This window comes from Poecilia formosa, unplaced genomic scaffold (genome assembly GCF_000485575.1).
Source record: "Poecilia formosa unplaced genomic scaffold, Poecilia_formosa-5.1.2 Scaffold10, whole genome shotgun sequence".
In the NCBI taxonomy this organism is placed as follows: domain Eukaryota; kingdom Metazoa; phylum Chordata; class Actinopteri; order Cyprinodontiformes; family Poeciliidae; genus Poecilia; species Poecilia formosa.
Window position 1 is genome coordinate 2,163,828 of NW_006799949.1, and position 23,495 is coordinate 2,187,322.

General features: G+C 35.9%; 1 non-coding gene across 1 annotated transcript; it reads left to right on the forward strand.

Moving 5' to 3' along the window:
• The first annotated feature begins 1,068 nt into the window (after positions 1-1,068).
• On the forward strand, positions 1,069-1,141 carry trnam-cau (transfer RNA methionine (anticodon CAU)). Its single transcript has one exon. It is a non-coding gene; the product is annotated as a tRNA-Met (tRNA).
• The last annotated feature ends 22,354 nt before the right edge of the window (positions 1,142-23,495 follow it).

Sequence of the window (23,495 nt, forward strand, 5' to 3'; positions counted from 1 at the left end):
GACTGCGCATGTTACAGTCTAATTAACTTTTGCATCGTCATTTATTTCCTCAAGATAAACTACTGCCTCCTCAAATGGATTAACACAATGTTGCATTCTCTTTAGTTTTCTCTGGTCTGTAATGGAGACTTGAATTTAACACGCCATTTCAACAAAAGGTTTGTAATGCGTGTCCTAACCATTTTTTATTTGTAAGTATTGATTATATGGACTGAACAGACAGAAACAGTTACCATTATACATTTTGAACTCTTGATTTTATTTTTGAACCATTTTTTTTAATTGTGAAGTGTTGATTTTATTTTTGAAACCTTATTTATTGTAAAGTGTTGATTTTATTTTTGAACCATTTTTTAATTGTGAAGTGTTGATTTTATTTTTGAAACATTTTTTTATTGTGAAGTGTTGATTTTATTTTTGAACCCTTATTTATTTTGAAGTGTTGATTGTCTGAAAGACCTTAGACATGAATTGACCATGTGAGGTTTGAACCGATGACCTCAGCATTACCAGTATGGTGCTCTAACCTGCTGAGCTAACTCACCTACCTTACAAACTGTTGAGTTTCCATGGATTTAAGAAGAACTTACATGATATTACCACAATGAAAATTTGATAAAAGTGCTTATATTCTAATGTTTTTCAAAACAACATACATAATATTTTATTTTCCAGAGATTTTGTATTTTTAAGTGTTGATTTTATTTTTGAACCATTTTTAATTCTCAAGTGTTGATTGTATTCCAGAGATATTTTTTTATTTTAATGTATTAATTTTATTTTTGAACCATTTTTTATTTGTAAGTATTGATTTTATTTTTTAGCCATTTAGCCAAGACTCTGTAGAACCATTTGTCTCTGCTAATGACATCTTCAATACAATTTGTTGATCCCAGGCTTAGTTTATGGACTGTAATATGAAATTAGGCACAAGTATAAGTCTGACAGTTTGTTCACCAAGTTACTGTGCTCTCTGAGAGGATCTGTGGTATTTGACATTGTTCCATGCTCGTTATTAGTCTCTAAAAAAATTTGGATTATCTACCAGGAAAACTGCAGAGAACATGAGTTTCTGTAGTGTAGTGGTTATCACATTCGCTTCATATGCAAAAGGTCTCTGGTTCGAAACCAGACAGAAACAGATTTTGCATGTTCTATTCATGACAGGTGTTTACTAAAGGTCAACAAGGGCTCTGTGGTGTCATGGTCTGTACTCTGAATCCAGGCATCTGAGTGCAAACCTCAGTTGAAATTTTCATGCGTTGCATCTCACATCACCAACTTTAGAACCTCAAACTGAAACAAAGCAGAGAAGTTCAGTTCCTGTAGTGTAGTGGNTGTGTCAGCAAAGATGAAGTCAGACTTCAAAGTCACTCAAGTTGAGAGGAAGAAAGAAGGAAATGAAGAGGGCTGTTATCTCATCTTATATTACACAGTTCAAAGAGAATTTTACATATTTTCTGCTGCATTTATAAACAATAACCTTTGTATCCAGAATAGAGTAAAGCTAGCTGGGTGTTTCTGCTGTGATCTCCAGATTTTTCAAGTAATTAACATTCAACTGACAATTTTATTTGCTAGGGATAACCTGTCTGCTCAATAGAGCCACCAATTACTATTTAATTTATGACCTTGACAGTCTATGTAAGAAACTTTGTATTCCAACAAAAAATGCTCAATTCTAGCCTTCGACAATTTCAGTAAATTGATGTTTCTTTCAACATTAACAAAACACAAGTAGCTCCAGCACAAAGAGTTCACACGAGACTAAATCACAGCTGTGCCGTGTTGGTCTTTGATGTCTCATTAAGGGAAGGCAAAACAAGTGGAACCGAGAGTGAAAAAAGAGAGAAAAATAACACTTGGACATCACACCAGATCCAAGGAGGAAAAAAAGCTCAACACTGTGCAGACCCCTGGAGTCCTTCGGTGCCTGGTTTTCTGCAGGACCACCTAAAAAGCAGCTCTGCAAACCCCAAAATACGTGAGAAAAATCAGGGCTTCTCTTTAATGGACAACACCCTTTCCATTTACTCATCAGGGTCTCTCTAAGCATGGAAGTTTCACACTCTTTTGATGTGGCTGAGGCTAGACCGTGAGCACGCATGATTCAATTATGCTCAATCATTGTTGTGGAGGGCATTGACTTTCCCCAGGTCAGCTGCCTCTCTGATTTACAAGGAGGCAGTGAGTGTGTGTGCGTGCGTGTGTGTGTGTATGGGCGAATGGTCCTGGATGTCACTTCAGCAAGATAGCCATAACAGTATCTCATCCATGCACTCATTGTCTTGGCTGAATAGCACTGTGTTTACATTGTGCAAATGGGCTAATCTAATGTTGCTCTGCACTCTTAACAAATCCATGTCCTAGACTAATATTAAGAAATGTGCAGCAGAAGTTACTATAAAAATAGAAGGGACGCTTTAAAATAAACCCCAACTGATTTTACATTTACAGAAATCAGAGTTCATCTGAGTCTCCTTCCACATTTTTGACCGCAATCTCTCACTCACTTTTCTTCACCGTTTTAAGTCAAATGTAAACACATGACCACAAGATGTAGTTCTTCTCTGCAATCCAACTGAGATAATGTTTCCTTTTCTTAAAAAGGTGCTTTTGATGAGATATGTACTAATAAACAGGTAAATTTGTAGGACCTTTGTAAAGGGGAGTTGGAAAATATTACCAGTGAAATCATGACTTCCTGACTGACTGCAACTTCAAGACAGTCTATAGGGTTATACCTGATCCATTCATCCATCTGCCCTTCCATAATCGTCTATTCACAGCAATACAGGACAAACAACCAAGAACACCCATTCATCTTTAAGGGCAATTTATAAAAACCAAGTGATATAACTCATATGATGTTAAACTCTGGGAGGGCGCCAGACAGAACCGAGTCAAGCACATAGAAAACATCCAAGCTCTATGAAGTCCTGGCTGGGATCTTCTTACTGCAATACCACAGTGCATAAAAACTCTACTAGTTGGATATCTGGTAAAATATTTCACATAAAAAATAATAATAATAATAATGTCACTTGGATTATGGGTTTATTATTACACACAAGCAAATGTTTTTTTTTGTTTTTTTATTGTACATATCAAACTGTCTGTTAGGTTATATAATCTGACACAACTGCAATGTTATTCTGTGCCAACTAGAACTGGTGAGCTATGCAATCACCCAGTTTAATGATTCAAGTTGTACTGAATCAAAATTTGCAAATCTGAGTGGAAAGACTTTCTATTCTTCTCTTTGGACAATTCATCTGTAAGGAACCACAAGAACAAAAGCTGCAATGACATACTGATTCATTGACTTTATTTGCTCTCTTTTGTTACCATTTTTCAAACCAGATGCAGGTGCTGAAGCTTTAGTGACAATGTTTTTTGTTGGGAAAGAGAACAACAGTTACTCAAGAGACTTAAATTTACCATCGCTAATGCCTAGTGGAAAGCACCAGGTGAAATCGGGAAAATGGGAAGAACATCCTGCTCAGAACATCTCAAGTGTTCCCTAGTTAACCTCTTGAAGTCGGAAACTTGAACAGCCACAAAGAATGCTGTGCTGGCATTAACGCGCATGTCAAATAAGTGTGCTGGTGCTGCTCATAGTCACTTCTCATATGTAACAAGTATTCATTTTACCACAAATAAAAATTTCTCCAGGCACTTGAACATTTAATATGGTTATACTGCGTTTGTTTTGCATTGAGATTTAGGCTGAGGGAAAGAAACGTTTACTTATAAAATTCAGATTCTTAGTATGCAGTACGTAAATAGAGGCAAAATAAGTGGAAAGCTATTTTGGGATTCAGAAAAGCCACAGATTAAAATTAATTCAATTCATAATTTCCATTTTTGCTTTGCTGCCAAGCATAAGAAAACCAGGGACCCACACCATAACTAAAGTGGGATGGTATCATATAACAGATCCGTCTGCTTTACAAATAAAGTTTTGTGTGTTTGCATGTTGCTGAGCTACAGGGCAGATTAGTCTTTTGCAAGCCACGTTGGAATATCTTCAGTTTCGCTCAAGTGCTAACCCCCTTTTTTTTGTCCAGGCCTTCCTTGCTTATTGGAAAAAATTTGAAACCAGCTACAATAATGTTCCAAAAATACATTTATGTGAATCTCCAAAAATGATTACCATTGGACATCTTCTGGGTTTTTGACAAATGAAAGTGGTGGCGCCGAAGAAAATGGTGGAAGGAAGTGTTGTATTTCACCCTGTCCCAATATTTTTTTTTCTGTCAACCTCAGTGTAACACTTACACAAGTGCAACTGGGTTTTGCACTGTTGACGAGGTAAGTTATTTTGATTTGCATTACATGAATATGTAAAATAACATTGTGAAATTTAGTGGAAAAAAAAATATTGAGTGATTATTATTACTTTTTTTTTTCCTTGATACATTTTTTCTCCATGCAGGGGATATTATATAAAATTGACTTCTTTGAGCATTATATTATTTTATAATGTTACTCCCTAATCAAAACCTAACTTAGTGAGTTGCTTTGATTCTTTCGTGTATGTTTGAGACATCCTTGAATCACTGGTGGCTCCTTCTTTCACCAGACAAGTGGCAGCAGCAATTAGCAACACCTGGAGGTACTGTGAGTCTGCTGAGCTCATCATATGATCTACTTCTCAGTCCAACGCTTCAAAAAATGATTTATAGCGTCATAGTGGAAAGGCACTGTTGTGATGACGTGCTGAAGGCGGCGGAGTGTCGGAAAGAGCAGGACTTTCTTAAAGAGACAGCCCAGTTTCAAGGCGTCAAATAGCAAAGTCAAATGTCTTTTCAATTATTTTTGATATTTCTAACAATTTTTATAACAAATGAAGGTAAGTTACTTCACTCTGTTAAGAACTACATTATATTACACCTTAAAAAATTGTCTTCATTAATGAAAACTTTTGATGTAATTTGTGTCATTCACAGGGTCTTCTTTCCACCAAGCTGAGAGGACTTTTTTAAAAACTCTGCAGACACTACAGAAGAGTTAACATGGCACAGTACATGATATATTTATTGCTCATTACTCTTGCCATAAGTGGGCTATCTCTAACCCTTTACAGCTACTGGATGTTATCACAGCTGCAGCTCATTTGTCCGGCAACGCTTGGCAAAACTGCGGCAGTAGCTATGGTTTTTTTTCCCTCAGGTTTCGGCCGCGTTTGTGGTTAAAACTATGGTGCAATGGATCTCTTTAGCTGTGCTTCAGCAATTCCAAATGCAGCATTTCTGTCAGATTGCATATGTGTTACAAAAAAACCTCTGCTATGTATTAATAATGCGGCTTTCAGCTGTGTTTAGATATTGTTACACACAGTATAAACGAATAAGGCCATGTCATGATTATATGATAACCACATATGCAAACATGGCTTTAACCACAGTTGCAGTGACTGCAGTGACATCTGTGTTACACCGTGGTTGCCAGTCATAACATAAACTACCGAAACTTTTTTTTTTAGGATGCACACTAATATTTTCTTCAAGTAACTATGTTTCTTTTTATCTCTGAGTAAACAAGGTCACAACTCCCAAAATTGGTTAAACTCTATGTCCTTTCTCTTTTAGCAGCCATACCGCTGAGTATTTTCTTCAATGCCTGTTTCACTACATCTATTCTGGTCTTTCTCTGCATTTAAAGTAACTACCAGCTGTATGTGTTAGCCTCTGCTATGGTAACAGGCGAAATAAAACCCCGTGTTAAAATCATTATGATGCCATGATGATGACACTTTCACTGTCACTTTCACTTGGGAGGAATTCCAGGTGTGCTGCCACTCCCTTCAGAAATGTTTAATTATAGCTGCATCTCAGAGAATAATTATGTTTTCTTCCATGTCACGTTTTCCAGGAGTTCACCCTTGGTTTGTTACCAATGACTGGGCATCACACACGTGTTGAGTGAAGTTGTTTCTCCGAATTTCATTGTAATTATCGCCACATTAACTTCACAAGGCTGTTAAGCTGGAAATTGGATTTCTTTGATTCACGTGGTTAGGTTGATTTGACGAATGAAAACGGAGGATTGAGCTTTCCTGTTGTACCCCCCAAAAAAGCAAAACATAAAAAAATAACTAATTGTATCAGTGTACAGACTTGAACTGCAGAAAGGAGAGAAAATGTTTCATTTGATTCACTGTCTCTCTGGAGACAGCATATTAAAACAACTTCTACCTGCACAATATTCATTACCTATGGAGGGTGACTAGTTATAAAAAAAAACCTGATACATTAAACAAAACATTCATTAAGAAAAAAGGAAGAAATGTAACAATCTACAAGTAAAAAAAAAAGAAAATTGGCTGGCATTTCTGGTGTTTGGTCCTAATCAAACCAAAAATTTACTAAATACATTATTTTGAGTAAGTCTTTCAAAACAGCAAACTAAAGGAGACTGATATTCCTGACTTAATTGAAATAAAATATCACCTGAAAAGAATATATTAAGGGTACATAAGGTTATTTGGAAAAAGAGTGGGGGAACAGACAGCAGAATAAAATATGTCTGCTTAGTATGTGAGACTTTCTTAGTGTTACCATTCAAAAGAACCATTTGCATAAGTACCGAAGAGTAACTAAAAACAAAACATACAATATACTTCTATTTACTGGAAGTCCAACTGAAAGAAATAAAGTTTAGACATTTTATCTTGGTGTAAAACCTTATCTTTTGCACATGTGCATTTATCTTGTAAATGGCTTTGGTCTCTGAGATTGTGCAGGGCTGGAAACTATTCCTATCCGCAGAAAGACTTTGAGCAGCAGGTAGGCTGGACTCAAGGTAAAATAATTTTTTGTGTTGTTGAGGAGATACGGAAAAAACCTGTAGAGAGAATCAATGTGCATTCCCTATTTTATCTTCATCCATTTAAATTTACTAATCTTGTTCCTCCGTTCTTTTCTGAAGAGCTACAGAGACATTGATTGTAATTACTATTTAATTAACTCCCCATTATCTATACTCCAGCAAATTGATTGGTCTTGTTATCAATTTGAGTGCTCTAAATGAGACCCCCATTTATTAGCTTCCTTATCAGCTCTAAAAGTAATTAGAAAAATGTAACAACAATTAAATGCCCAAGCAAATGTAATGAATCAGAGTAAAAAATGGAAAAGCCACCTACAAAATGTACTTTTTTCCACTAAAGCCTGTGCAGTGTTTTAAGCGTATACATTACTGTAGTTGTCTAGTTGTAGAAGCGGTAATTTGACAGCTTCTTGTGACCCTTCCAAACCTTATGGTGAGGGACAAAACTCCCACAGAGCATTTAAAGAAAGGCATTACATCATTCTTGCTTGAGGCCAAGGTAAGTAGGATTGTGTACGCTGAGTCAGGGTGACATCATCCCAGCCTTTCATCTGCAATGGCCACAACCGTGGAGCCGGTTTCCCCCAACTGATCCCCCACATCCTCATCTGCCACCTGATTGCTTTCTTCTTAGAATCGGAGGGTTCCATCTGTCAGCAATCATCCACTCTTCAAGCCCCACTACTGGACCATTGTTTGCCAATCGGCCCCACCTGTCAGTAATCTTCCCTATAAGGTTGCAGCGTTGGTTCTGAACCAGGGCCGTCATTTGTTTCCCCTCCGATAGTAATCACCTGTTTGTTGTGAAACTCCCCTTTCCCAAGACAAGGCGGGAGACACTTTGCCGCAGTGTTTTGAGGGGGAATTAGATCCAAAAACTTAATGATCCGGGCCTCGTTGAACTGAACATACTCAGACTTGACCAAATGATCACAAAGATAGCTGCTAAATGGGGGGATCTAAATCACTATAAATTGCAGTTTTTAAATTATGTTTTTTCAGATAAATGAACAGTAGTGGTTCTTTCATGAATGGCAAACACTTAGCTTTTGCATCACTCTACACACTACCAATGACGCAGAGTCTGCAAAAAACTTTTTTTTATTTTATTTTTTTTTTTTTACCATTTTTAGTAATGGAACCACAAAAAACAAAACAAAAAAAAAAAGAAATTTTGCTTAAAGTCTTCTACAAAATGGAAAACACTGCATAAATAACTCCCAATCTGTGTTTTCAAGAACCTCTATTAAGAGTAGAAGAATCAAATTCCAGCTGATGAACTAGAGATGATGAATGCTGTCAGATATCAAAGTTAAGGTGGGTGTGTACACACTGGGTTATTTATCTATTTTTTTACAGTCTCTCCCAGGCCTCGGAGAGGAGATATATATATATATAGCTTATGTTGCGTACTTATAATATGTGGAAGTGTGGCCAATACAAAATGAATGGTTTCGTTCACTTCCTCCGCTGCCATTGCTAAAACTACAGGTAAAACTACAATTACAAAACAGCTCAGAAAATTGACATCATCATTCACAATTCCTCCTTCCATTTGCTGACTGGCCTGGTTGAAATTCAACAGGAGAAATCCAACTCAATGGGAGAAATACCAGACTGAGCTCAGAAGGGAGATGAGAATCAACCGGAAGATAATGGGCAGGCTACAGTTTTCTCTGACTGTTGCAAAACATACATATCAGGTTAACTGACCACTTTAAATTTCCCTTTGGTGTGAGTATTCATGCCCATGTCTTGTTCCCCTGTCATGGGCCAGTGACCCACAGGTATTTGGGTTAGTTATCCCATTTGGCTACAGTGACACCAGAAGAAACAAGTTGTAAAACAGTTACGTCATTAAAAGAGCACCAACTGAGGCGCAGTTTTATGGTTGAAGCTGTCTTGGGATGAACTTTAAATAGCAATTTAAATTTCTCCTCATTTGCCTTTGAATGTCTCAGACCATTAATTTGTTTGGGTAAAGAAATGTTTTGGTTTTTTCAGGAGAGAACTCATAAAGCACAGGTTGTTTAAATAGTACAGCACTAACCAAACAACTAAAATGTCCTTCACTTGATCTAATTGGAATACATATGAAAAAAAAAATCTATTTAAATTTCTGGACTTTTTATTATTAAAAACAAAGTGTTCATAAAAGTTGTTTGGCATTTCAGAGTGGTTTTGTAGGTTGAAGCATCATCAGCGTGTTGTTGACATGACTCATCTAGGTTGGAAATAATTTCTTTCCAATATGCAGAGCAAAAAAATAAAACCAAGAACTTCTGCGATACCGCAGCCTCACTGGGAAACACCACCATTAACAGTCAGTCATGGAATCTGAATGGAAACATACCCTGTTACCTTTGAAAACTTGCCCAGGACCCCCTTTTTAAGTGCATTACCACTCCAAGCAGCTCCCTGTTAAAAGCATGACCAGAAACGGTCTTGAGGTTTTATGAGTACGGTGGTTTTGATTTGGAAAATGGCAAATGTCACAGCAGGGAGGACAATTTCTTTAGAGGAAATTAAACTTGATCATACTCAAATGTTTTGGTAAATAAATTTTAACAGATCTATGTTTGCTACTTTCCTTCCCTGTAAGAAACTTAACTAGGTTTAACATTTCCCTAATGAACTGCTGTCTGTGTTTTATCTGTGGTTTGCTAAAAACCCTGTCTTAGGGAACTAATTGCCTACATACTGTTAAATGAGACAATTCAGAAGTTTTAGAGTCAGAAGATGCATATAAAGTTGAAATCCAGCGATTTTGAAGAAAAACATAATCAGAATTGGTTAAGCTAAGTAAAAAATAGTACAAACCACAGGGTGAAAATAGCAATATAAATGATTTTATTATTATTTTTCCATGATGACAGGTGAGGCTTTGCCTCACCTGCCTCCCCTCACCGCACGTCACTGATCAAACAAGAACTAACTTTTTTCCTAATTCTTTGTTTCTGTTATGACTGAACATGCTGGGATCTCTAGATATGCAAAGCATCCAACGGAGCCAAATCCTGGTAACTTGGTGAATGAATAATAGAAAATTTACACCCTCATAAAGCAATACGTGTGTTAGGGAAGAAAAAAACATGTGGGAAAGGTAAAGAAGGTGAAGTTATGTTTTTATTTATTAACTGTTTTTATTCATTTATGCTTTGATGCCTTTAAAATTAAACAAATGCATTCTGATTGAATGAAAATGCTCAGACCTGTAAACATTGCTGCTATCTTGCTAGATAGTAGTAATCTCTTTTACAATCTCTTGGAAAAAGAGATTGCAGATCTCAAGTAGGTTTTGTATCTGGTTAAATAAAGGCTATTAATAATAATAATAATAATAATAATAATAATAATAATAATAATAATAATAATAGTAATAATGTAAAAGACACCATTGAAAAACCTTAAAAATCTGCATTTTTGTAATGCAGCCATGACATCACTGACCCTATTTTCCTTTCTTTGACCCATGCACTATCTATAGAAATCTAAATTATCCTTAAAAGCTTAAAGATTCTGTGCCACACTGCCTCTTTCCAACCTTTACAAAGGCCAGGTTTTTCCATGTTTTTGCTCAAATTTCCAGCACACTTTATGGTTACCCATAATGACCTGATTATTTGTCTTCCCCTATCAAAAACAGATCCCCACAAATTCTTTCCCTTGGAAAGTCGAAGGGTGATTCCATAAAGGCCCCTTCTAATCTTAGATGGTTTATTAAAGCAAAACATGCTGGCATCAATTAAAAAGCACTACAGACTTCACACCAAGTGGAATGTGCTTTGATGTAGCTACATTTGTTCGGGGCAGCTTGTAACTCTGGTCCATTTGTTTTCTGTAATTAAAAAAAAATGCACGCCTATGTTGGCTTAGACAAACCTAAAAGTGGTGGAATCATCTGTATTTAATAAAATAATATAATACTTTAGCACACAGTGGGTGAATACACCGTGACACGCTCTGTTATACGGTCGGTAGTTTGTATAGGCAGCAGCAGGATATTTTTGTGTATTAAAGAGCGTTGCTGTTTCTGAAGCCTTCCATTAAAAACATCAATTAAAAGCATGATTCATTATTTCCTCCCTGCTACCGTTGCCTATTAAAGACATGGATGGAGACAAAGAGGACTTCACAGCTGGCAGGCGGAAAACTGATAAAAACAAAATGGCAGCCCAGTGCCTGATGTGTGAAAGCCACCAGCTATGCAGCGCCGCAGGGCGAGCTTTGCTAAAAGATCAAATATCACAGTCTGCAAAGTCTGATAGTATTATGCTTTTCACATTACTTACTGCTGGCAGGAAACACAGAGAACCTTCCACTGACTCAACAGATTTGACATACACTGCTACACTGACTGTGGGAGGTAAGGTCGTGTTGTTGCTAATATCTGATGAAGTTCTTGATAACTGATAAACCTGTACAACAGTACGGAAAGATTTACACTGTTTATTTTTGTGTTTTCTGGTAACTGCGAGAGGTAAACTTTCAGCGATTGTTTTCAGGAGTGTTTAGATCTTAATTCAAAGTTTGATTTCTTGCAGGTTGTGAATGGTCTCAATTAAATTCCTGTGCAAACACAATACAGCAGAAGCCTCTTTGCAGAAAAAAAGAAAACTTCTTGTCAAGTAACCCAAAATGATTGATTTCATGATAAATGAATGTCACGTGTGTCTAACGCTGTGTAAAGTTGTGTTAACCTAACAATTAGCAACTGGTACAATCTGGTGTTTTTCTTTCACTTTTTATCCTTTTATTTGCTCACACAAACTTCCAAAGTAGATGTGACTTGTAAATACTACGCTCTTGAATTGCATGCCAGCATATCTGAACTCAATGCCATTTAAGTGTAATATGAATTCTTTTTTTAAAACAAGATTCTTTGTGAATTAATGTAGGTCGAAACTATTATACCAAAACATTGTTTTGTACCATATTATTTCTCAGGAAGCTGCTTACAAAATGGCATGAATGGGCCTCGTCTTGTGCAAAAATAATAGAGCATGGCTTTGCTCTATAGCTTTAACAACAATGTGTGGAGTATTCTGAGTTTTCTGAATTTCACTACATTGTGAACTTAACGCTATACGACCTCACGGAGACCAAAACCAACACTGTTGGTACATATTTAACATAATATCACCGGTGATTTTTCTGTATGAAAAATATGATTGTTAGGTCAACTGAATACTCTAAATTGCTGTTAGGTAAGAGTGCATGCGTATGCATGCATGACTGTGTTTTGCCCTGTGACTGACTGGTGAGCTGTCTAGGGTGTATCCCCACTCTTGTTCAATGGCTGCTGGAAATAAGCAACAGCTCTCCCATGACCCTGTAAGGATATGCAGGTATAGATATCTGATTATTGGATTTCCAAGAAAAATGAAAAAAACAATACAGAGAATTAGCATAGTAGCATAGTGAACTACTTTGCAACTAAGAACATTCAAAATATAATGTAAAAATTGAAAAACTGAAATGAAATATGGTAAAAACACACATTTTAATGTAAATAGAGTGCTTTGAATGTGATCTCATTGTTACAGTTTGTAAGGAAATCCTTACTATCTTCACAAATTAGAACATTCCCCTCTTACAGTCGGTGTTCACTTCAGACCTCTGCCATTAATGACTCAAAATGCCTCCAATGTTTTGGTGTCTGAGGTCACATCCTTAAAGGAATTAAGAGCCCTCAGCCTCAATGCAAGGTTTAAATGCATTGATCTCACTCTACCAAGGGCAAACAAGCAATTTGTGATAGAAAATAACCCAGTTTCACAGTTGTTTGCAGCAAACCAAAAAGAAGAAAAAAAGGTTTTGGCTGTAGGTTTATCAGCTGCTAAAGGAGATAAAACGTGAGATACGAGAACCTTTCAGTTGTATGTATGTTACCAAATGCAAGATATTTTATTTACTTTACCACAAGTGGTTTGTATCAAATAATTTCCAACAAAACACAAAGACAAACTGAAAAACAGATAACCTCCATCGAGTCACTATAAAGTATTTTCCATAGAAGCTACTGTGATGCAGGGCATCACTCGACGCAAACATGGTTTAGAAAGAAAAAAAAAACAAAAACCTTGATGTATACATTCCTGTGGTGCAATATGTCGTTCCAGAACATCATGCCGGTTGCATTCTCACACGTCATCCTCTCTTTTCCCCAATTTCCTTTCCTCTCACGACTCCATGTCTACTGGATAGACAGTAATGTCTGTGAATTGCGCTGTAATTAGGTCTATCTCTTATAAAGCTACAGATGCCTGCAGCACCATCTGGTTTCAAAGCTAGAGCCTGGCATGTCCCTGGGAGACAATTGTTTTTTCTCATCAGGTAATTAGAGCAATTAGCCACATTGTACCTGATTACCTGCTGTCATTTAGAGTAATGATAATACTTAAAAACACTCTTTAAAGAGAGATATTGCTACTTACCAAGCCTCCATTTTCTTTGTTAAAACCATTGAAAGGAAACACAGCAGCTGTTCTGCAGATTTTGCTACATATTGTTCACAACCGGAAGGCTTTGCACCTTTTTTTCAGCACTAGTAGTGGATTAAACATGTCCTTTTATGTGACAAATCTTTGATCCATCTGTTTAAGGCCACAGTTCTCCAACTGTGGTACAATTACCACTGGTGTTACATTCTCTGCTTTTAGTGGTACTCAAACGAATTTTTGTCATTATTTATTTGTAAGATAAATACATAATAAATTACCTGTGATGTAGAACTAAGGATTTCCACACACACAAAAAAAACTGGAATTTGAGCACATTTATCTTTGCTAAAAGATAAAAGTTTTAAAAACTTTTCAAAAGATATGTTGGGTGGAGAACATTTGGAGAACTCCCAGTAATAAATAAAGTGGAAATAATTAACAAGGAACAAGCAATGGTGTCTTGTTATGTTGCGTTCATACTACCTCTGAAGAAGGAAGTAGTCGGAATAAAAAATGTTTTCCATGATTTAAAGTTTTTTAACCCTCATCCTTATTTATTAACTAAATTGCATTGATTTTATTAGATTTGTGGATTACTTTGATTATTGCCGACATCTGGTGTTCATTTAAAGTTTAGAAATGTTAAAAGCACATTTTCTGGAAAACAAAACAAAACATTGTTGTATTCGAAACCTATTTTACTCACTGCAGATTCGAGTACATGGCTGGCAATGGAGCTGAATTCTGCTCAGGACATTTCCCCGGCAGAAATCAGGGAAATGTTTGTTTCTCTGTTTGTTGCTTCATTTTCAGGTTGGAGGAGGTATTATGAATTTTAATATTTTTACACAGCATAAATATAAACAATGTACTCTCTAGTAGTAATAAAAGTAAAAGTTTTTCCTCACTGGCTTCCCTCAGCAAAGGATGATGGTGGCACATAAAGCTCAGCACAGATTGGAATAAGGTAAAAGCAAAGTTGTTTTTTGATCTCTCTGGGGCTAGAGAATATTTTTTGCATTTTTATTTTTTAAAACATGATATAAAATAAACAGGCGTAAAATAATAAAATTACAAAATTATTCACATATAAATTATTTTCATCTGCTTCTGAGCAACATATTCAGCAAATAAACATTAATGTAAAAAAAAAAAAACAAGCTAGTGGGGTGGGGCAACAGCACAGTTTCAAAGTGACTTCCCACATGGTGGTCTCTATTTAGAAACTCTGAGTAGTGTATACGTTGCTCAGCGAAAGCTCCCTGTCATCTACACCACTGGGCACTAATTGCCTGAAAAGAGCAGAGTCAGCAGCAAAACAAAAATAAAGTCAGTCGTTCGAAAAGTCCTGAAGAAGTCTCTAGCACTTGCTAAGACATCAAAGTGCAGCTAAAGTAAAAACAGCATTGGGATTTCTGCCAATCCAGGATGGGTCTTTAGACTTATCATAATGAGTGTGCAGTTTTGTCAGTAATCATCCTTCAAACTTAAGGGGCTTGCAAGCACAGAACCATGTCTTGTAAGCATAATCTAGTGAGAAAAGACCCCTGCCAGACTTTCTTTTTTTTTATCAGGCCTGTAATTTACTCTGAACTTTTGGCACTTGAGAGCAGTGGTCACTGCACTCTAAAAGATTGAGGAAGAAATCAAGAGCACTGGGATAAAGAATCTTCAGACTGCAATTAAAATAAAGCTTCAGATTTAAGTATGAACAGCCTCTTCAAAGACAAAAGAACTATCTTCAAAGAACACTATGAATTACATTTCAGATTTTTTTAGCTTTTGAACATTTTCAGGTACTTACTGCTTGCTTTGAAGTTACTGAATTATTCATTTTTATAGTGTACGCCTCCCACTGATGAGAATAGCAAAACACAAGGGCATGGAAATAATCATTCAGCCTCCTTTCCTTTCCAAATACATCAACGTTCTATCAGAATTCCATGAAAGACTTCAATATTAAAAAGATCCCTGTGCTGTTTTTCTTGATCAATATTTACACTTAGTTTATTTCTCAGTTGTACTATGAGATTAAACAAGATGTTTACACAAACCATAAAATATAAACAATCTTCTTCTCTGTCTGACATTAAATCAGGCCAAATATTTCCTGCTGAATGCCTGGAATGGCTGCTAAAGAAGAGGAGTTATACTCATTATCATTGTCTCAGTCTGTGTGTAGAGCTTTCAGCCCAAAATGGTCAGGTGAAGGTTCAGCATGGAATGAAAACAAAAAAAGACATGAATGAACAGTAAAAGTAACTTACACATCCCTGATGAAGAAGTATACTGTGCATTTTGCACTGTTTGTCACACACACACACACACACGCATACGCGCACACACACACACAGATGCATTATAAGTTGCACAGATACTTGCACAGAAGACTTATTCCTTTTTTAATATTTGAACTAAAACATGTCTTAAGATATGTCAACACATGAAGACAAAAAAAGAGTGTAATGAAAATTTGACGAAGGAAATCGTTTTGTTTTTTTTGTTTGTTTTTTTCCATATTTTTGACAATCCACTTTTATTTCCTTATTATTTACACTACTGATGCTTGAAAAGTGAGAATGAGGAAGGGAAAGTGAGTCCCAATCGTTTGCTCTGTCCACCTTTGTTACAGGATCATCACACACAGTGTGTTTAAAAGAAGGCTGTGAAATGTCTAAACTGTAACCAATTTATTCTTCCAAATAATTACCCAATTTCTGCTTCCTGAAAGTGGCCCAAATTACTCATAAGTAGCTGACTGGCAGTCATCCTGACCACAAAACGGAACTTCGTTGGCTTTCTAAAGTGTAGTACAGCGAAGGTTCAACTCTGTCTGCGTTTTTCTGTTGTTAGTCAGTCTTGTCTAATTCATTAAAATCAGATGCAACATGAGCATTATTTGTTCATGTAAAGAGGTTATCTTGGGGCTAAATGGTAAAGCTTTTGGTCACACATGGGCAATTGGCTTAACATGATGCAAAATTCACAATAAGTAATTGTCCAAAACGGGAGTTGCTCATCATTTTCCAGCTTATATGTGATTTATTTTGAGTTGTCTTAGATCAACATACAAAAATGGAACATTTCCCATTAAGTGAAATATGCTTTTGAATCCTGTTTGCCCCAGAAATTCTAAGAAACAGTTTAATAAACAATGAAATCTTGGGGAAGCAAAAAACGATTAATTAAATGAAAACTAACAAGTCCAAAACTAACAAATAAAACAAATATGGATAGTTAGACTTAAAATTATTTGACCCAATACGAATTAGGTTTATTTGCAGAGTATAAAACTTAGCAGCTAATCAAGAACATTAATGAGCTCAACACAAGAAACTTTACATATGTAATTAAAGATAAAATTAAACCTTTCTCAAAATTATTAAACTCCTCCATGACAAGCACGTTTACTGTTTTATTGAGCAGCATTTTGTTTTTATGATGTTTTGCAAAAGTGATTCACTGCCAGACAGCTTCTGGCAAAGTTTCTGAGAAATCTTAGTCCACCCCTCATGAGCTAAAGCTTCCAACTGCCTAGTAATAAATGCTCCGACCCCGCAACCAAGATTTTCAATAATTTTCAAGGCAGGCAACTACAATAACTGTCTTGTAGGCATTAGTTCCAAAGATAGTTTAGTATCTTTGACAGATAACTTAATTTATAGATTAAAAAATACAACAGTTTAAAGATAGATGAAATACCAATAAAAACAGTAAGAACAACAGGTATAAAATTAAGGGATTAAGGGACTAACGACACAGTAAACAAGTGAGTCTTTAACTTAGGTTTAAAATATTCCATTCTGGTCTTCAAGTCAAAATATGACTTGAAGACCAGAGTTGGGAAACACTGTATGAGGGAATGCTAAGGTCATGATTCAACCGTTATTACAACATGGCACGAGTTTATTATGGGCACTCAGAAAACACAGAACAAACACACTATTGGTTTTGTTTTCATGTTTAGCACAGATAAAAGTACAACTTCTGTGTTTTTCAGGGAAATTTTTAAAATTAAAAATGTTACATTTAAATTGTAAAGCCTGGCGCACATAAGTGCACATCAGAATTGGATTCATTAATTTTGTGCTTATGTTAACAACACATTTGGATTATTTCATATGAATACATTTCAATCCGATCAAGCAATTTTGTGCACATAAACATTCCTTCAGTTGCTACCATGCTTGTCACTCTTTCAAATATTGCTGATTCACAGAAGCAAAAATGTCCAGCTTTGACTCATCAATCCAAAGGGAAAAAAATCTCAAAGCATTTTTTGCTTGTTTACATATCTCTGAGTACAGTGATTTTTTTATTCATTATATCATCATTTAAAATTACAATAAAAAAGAATGTTATGAAAAAAGGTTTAAATAGAATTATTAAGATCAAATTCTCCTATTAGAACTTCATTCAAGCAATATTATTTCTTTATTCTCTGATTACTTCATTCTTATATTATGGCAACTTCATTAATTATTACAACTATTATTTTTGTCATTTTAATACAAACACCTGAGAAATATTGACTCATGCCAATAAACCTAATTTGCAGTGGGGAATAAATTTATTTTTGTGCAACTGAACTAATCAATTTCTTGACTTCTAACAGTAGTTATTATAGAGAAAGAGCCCTCAAAAGTGAGATCTAATTATTATGCACTGCCCTGAAGAAATAATTAGTGTTCTCCAATAATGGAATCACAATATTCCTACTCAAAAACTGAGTTACTGAAGTTTATTTAACCTTTTGGTCCAAAGCTCCACTCAGCCTTATGACATAACACTTCTGACTTCTTTCAGGTCTGTGGGGAAGGAAGCAGGGCAGTGTTCAAGTAATGGCTAGGACAGAGATTGTCCTCATGGGAATGTAAAACCGGGAATTGGTGTCACCATCCCCTTCCTGCCTGTCAGGCTAACTGCACAACTTCATCCCTAAGATAAGACCACTGAGCAGTCTTAGCTCAACTTTATTTCAGTGGTCTAATGCAAAATCCACAAGTCAATATGTGGCTTCATACCCAGGCGGCAGGTCATTTTTCACCAGGACCAGCAAGTGACATGAGCGGATACTTTAAGGGGAAATTAGGGAAGCAATATTTGTCTGTTTTACATTACAAAAGTCTTCCGCGGAGGATGAGACAATTGACAGCATGACTCCAAAACAAACCGGTGCTATGCAAAACCATCGCTATGAGGTGGTTCCATGATGATCCAAAGGTTTTATTATCTCATACGTTTATGTTTGCTTTAGATGAATGGGACATTTTGAGCCATGCTAATGAGTCACTGGTTACTCAATAGAGGAGAATGAAATGGTAACCAAAAACAAAGGTATTTTGTTTTGGTTCAAATGGCACATTGTGTTTTTTCATTAATATGAGTGTAACTGAACACAACCCTTAAAAATGTGTTGAGACATGTTTGCTATTCTTTCATACAATAAATTTTGACGATGACAATGAAAGAAAAGTATTTTGAGAACTGTAACTGTCATGTCCTGGGGGTGTTTGGGTTGCTTTGCTTTTTCTGTGTTTGCATTTTTACTTTCTTGTTTATCTGTGATCTGCCTTAGTTTCTGTTTATTCATTAGATCAGTCTTTTCTTGCTTTGGTTAGGTCTGTTGTTCATTCCTTGTGTTTAGCCATTCTTTATCAGAATTTTATTTTTGTCTATTTGTTGTTTGTTCCTTCTTGCTGTCTTTTTTTCCTCCGCCTATCTGCCTGGTCCCCTCTCCACCTATAACATGTTGTAAGTTGTTTTGGGGATTTCTTTAATGAAACTTAAGTTCACCATTACCTCTGGATTCAAACTGCAATGAAGTGGAATCCAGTCAGACACATCATGACAGTAATAATGCATGTTGCATCACTGCAATATAGATGATCCTGCAGTAGAATGTGATTGACTTGTTAATCATGCCAGGATTGTGATGATTGAAATACCTGAAACAGTCAATGTAAAAAAGAAACCTGGCAAAAAAAATAATAAATTATTCTGCTTTGCTAGCTCCTACGATATGGGAATAATATCCTTCATGGTCCTGGAGGTCATGGGAAACTAAGTTTGCATTAAAAGTGAAATATATATACACGCATTGCCTGCTTTGTGTCTAAAGATGTATCTATATGGATAATTGATTCACACTTAGTTGCTTATGATATAGTGAATTGGCAGTTGAGAAAAGAAGTAAACTATACAAGATTTATTTTTCTTCAAAGTACTCCTTCAGATTAAAAAAATGTTATTTGTCATGTGACCTAGTCATTTTAAACTGAAAATTAATCATACAAAACAAATAAATAAATAAAAAAGCAATGTTTGGTTCAACAACCACATGGAGCCAAAAACAACACCTTAAAAAGCAAATGACAAAAACACAATGTGTGTTTACATAAGTACAGGCAATTAAGTAATACAATTGGCAGATTCACGGAATCCTAATCAATATTCAGAACTGTAAAGATTGAAACAAACTAAAAGCTTGGAAAAAATTAACATCTTGATTTGTTAATACTTTAAATTACAAAGAAATTGTAGTATTTAATGGTGTTAAAATGTCAATGAAGTTCTGAACAATAACACCAGTTTTGGTGTTTGAGAAATTGATTGAAGAAATTCCTGATGAACACAGTTAAAAGCAAAAAAATAAATGTGGAACCTGAATGAAATTGTAAGTGCCTGATTCTTATCGTAGTTTGCCTTGTGCATCTTAAGACATAACTCTGAGGTCGAGAATAGCCCACCTGGGGCACAACACGTACTGTTAGAGGAAGTGGTCCCCTGCCAAAGAAAGCAGTAGAAATTTCCAGCTAATTGAGCAGCCTGCTTGGATCGCTTTGCTACAGTCTGAAAACAATATCTCTAATTTTGAGTTTAAAGGCTCTACAATATTTCTTTTAAATGTGGTAATATCAATTAGTTGAATTGCATTTGGAGATGCCAATGTGCTATGCACAAATATGTGAAAATCACAGGCAGAATGTACATTATCTATCGCAATCAACAAATCCATTGACATTCGTACTACTGGCAGTGTAACATTTTAAATTATTTATATCAAACAAGCATATTTTTTCTTATAAGAAATGTAACAGCTCTCATAATAACTAAACAATGTATTAGGAGTATCAGTTTTCAAACAAAAATACCTGTTTTGTTTACATACTATTTGTAGAAAAAGTCATAAATAAAAAGATTTATACACTTCTCAATATGCATTTCAGAATTTTGCAGCTAAAGCCTTCTTATAATTGCTGAACAATCTTCAGCATGTTTCCATAGTTTTAGCCACCTCTCCGTCATGCTATACTTTAGCTGTCACCAACTTATAACAATGCTTTAAAGAGAAGGTATTGTGTATATTCCAGGCAAATAGTTATATTTTATAACACAATCAAGAAACTATGTTATCTTCAGTTGTTAAGAAAATGCAGCATCTATCAAAATAACTTAAAAGAAATTTGACTTCACATTATAGCCGTGGCTGATACCTTGAGATTGGTCTCTGTCTCCTACACTTTCTGACTGCAATGCAGGCAATCACTGCAATGCTTCTCCATGCCATCCTTTGATACCATTTGCAAGACTTCTTAGGAGAGTTGTAGTTCGTATGATGAGCTCGGCAGACATGCAGTTTCACCAGGTGTTTGCCAAATTGCTGCTGCTAGTCTGGCAGGGCCGTGGAGGGAAGGGTGCTCTGTGGGTCAGTAGCTCAAGTGGGGACTAAAGTGCCAAGGAAGAGCTTTGGGTAAATAGGTGATGCACTGAAGAAGCAGGTACTCTGGCACCCCCAAACAGCACACATGGGAGATTCAAGGATGAATGAGTTAAAGCAAAACTCTGGGTATGGTTTTGGTGAGGGAATGGTATTATAACATGATGGGCCTCTTAATGACAAATAGTCATGTGTTACGATATGAGCAAAAGGCTTTATAAATGAACTGCATTACTTTTTCTTTTCTGTGATGTCGGTTTGTGGTGTTGAGCTTGATTTTCCAGTGCCTGCACCTGTTCCCAAATGGACTTGCCTATTATAGTGCAACCTATTACAGGTTAAATTCCATCCTAGTACCCAATAAAATTGCTATTTAGATTTTTATAGACTGAATCTGTGCCGGTCATTGCTTTTAATGGGTGCTTTTTATGGTTTGGTTACATTTTGAAGAACTTTATCTCCCATTTTACTGCAAAACTGTACTTTTTCCTTTCAAAACTTCAGCCAAATCATCGCTGTGCTTCATGTCTCCAAGGTTTTGTAACAGAGAAAGAGTTCTTATGGGTAAAGCTTTCTTCTTGTTTGGTTAACAACGTGTATTTATTTTGTTCCTGTTTTGACAAGTAAAAATGCACACAAGCCTTGAAATATCTAAAACAAACATAATTTAGCTAAGCATGGGTGTTGGTTGAGTTGAGACTATGAAGCCCCTCACCAAGAATGGCAAATCAATCATATTGGAATGTATTAATTAAAGGCATATTTTTGATAAGAATAGATCATGATGGACACACAATCCCAACAAAACCACCGGGAAAAGTGACACACATAACTCACATTCCCCGGTTCACAAGTCGAGCCTTCATCGTGCCTTCATTCAGCCTAAATTCATAATTTTTATTTCAATGAAGATAAGGTTATCTAGAGAATTACTACCTAATTAAGACAAGTTGGGAGGATGAGGAAAAGGCGTATTGTTCTGAATAAAGGTTATCAGAGAGGGCCTTGCATCTGAACCTTCTCTATATTGTTCAGGTTCCTTATTCCAGGAAATTGGTGGGGTTCTTCCTGTCATGTATATTGAAGTCATGCTGATTGGTGTTTACTCAGACATTACTAATCCTGTTATCAAGAGGCTCTTATACTTGAGTCAAGAAGTTCCCATTAATGTTTCAGCACACCAAAATATCAGTGGCGTTACTGTGCTTCTGAGTTAAATTTTAAATCAAGATAAGAACACAGTGTTGACCCTGTTCAATATTCTGTAAATTGTTTCTTTATTAATAAACTGTCAGCATCAATGTAAATCATGTTTAACTTTAAATATAGTGTATGGCCTTAACAGATAAGACCTGTCAATGGTTCTTTTTATCTGCTTTGAAACAAAACAATGTAATCCTTGAACTCCGCTATTATCTCTGAATAGTCCACTGCTGGGTGTAGTTCTACGGGAAACTGCTCATGCAGACATTTCCTTTAAAGAGTTGACAGAAGCCTAACTCATACCCTTTGTTTTGGGAGTGTGTCAGTTTCCCTCGGGATTTATGCAGTAGGATCACCACAATGATAAGCTGAAAACCTTGTAGTAATACTATTGACAGTGTAATTTCTGTTGATATTTAATAGAGATCTATTCTTGGTTTCATTTTGGCAACTTTCTATTTATGATTGAAGACATCCAAGGTTTGCCTTTGTTTTTAACACAATAACAGCATTCAATCAGGGTCACTGCTGAAATGGAGCAATTTTCAGGAATCAGACTCTGCTTCAGCCCACAAAGTCATTTGGCAAGTTTGTTTTATTATCCATAATTGTCTTAGAGACAATTTTGGAGACATTCTCCGATGCCTATGAAGATTACAGTGGGTTCTCTGTCATACATGAGTGAGAGTTCCCCGACTGCTAGTTATATCACATCTGGTCACTGCCAGGTACCAAGCAAAAACATTTCACATTGCAGCTGCAATGGACAATACAGGCTCACAATAAGTCTTAAGTCAAGCTCAGACCCTTGAATATGGAATCATGTCCACATTAACAGGACTATCTATTGGAGTAAGGTTCCTAGCTAAGGATTTAGATTAGGAGTCTATTAATGTCTATGTTTTAAGAGAATATTTTTCAATAAAATCCATTTCCCCTTCTCCAAAAATTTCAGTTGTTTCATTACTGTCATTATCAGTATTATAAATTACTATATAATTTCATTAATTGTTTATTGGACATGCAGAAGACAATTTAACATAGCAAAACCCACATTTATGCGTCTTTCACACTGCCCACTGTGCCATAGTCCACCATCACAAGTGCTGCTACTTCTGTTTGTGTATATGTGTAAAATATGAAGATAAATAGAGTGGGGCAGGGTTCTCTGAGACACATTAACAAAGCGTGCAGTGGAACGGGTCTCACAACACATCTGCGCAAAAACAGTTTTATATAAAATAACAAACTGACACAAAACAGAAACATCTCAATGGAATAGCAAGGATGGTTGA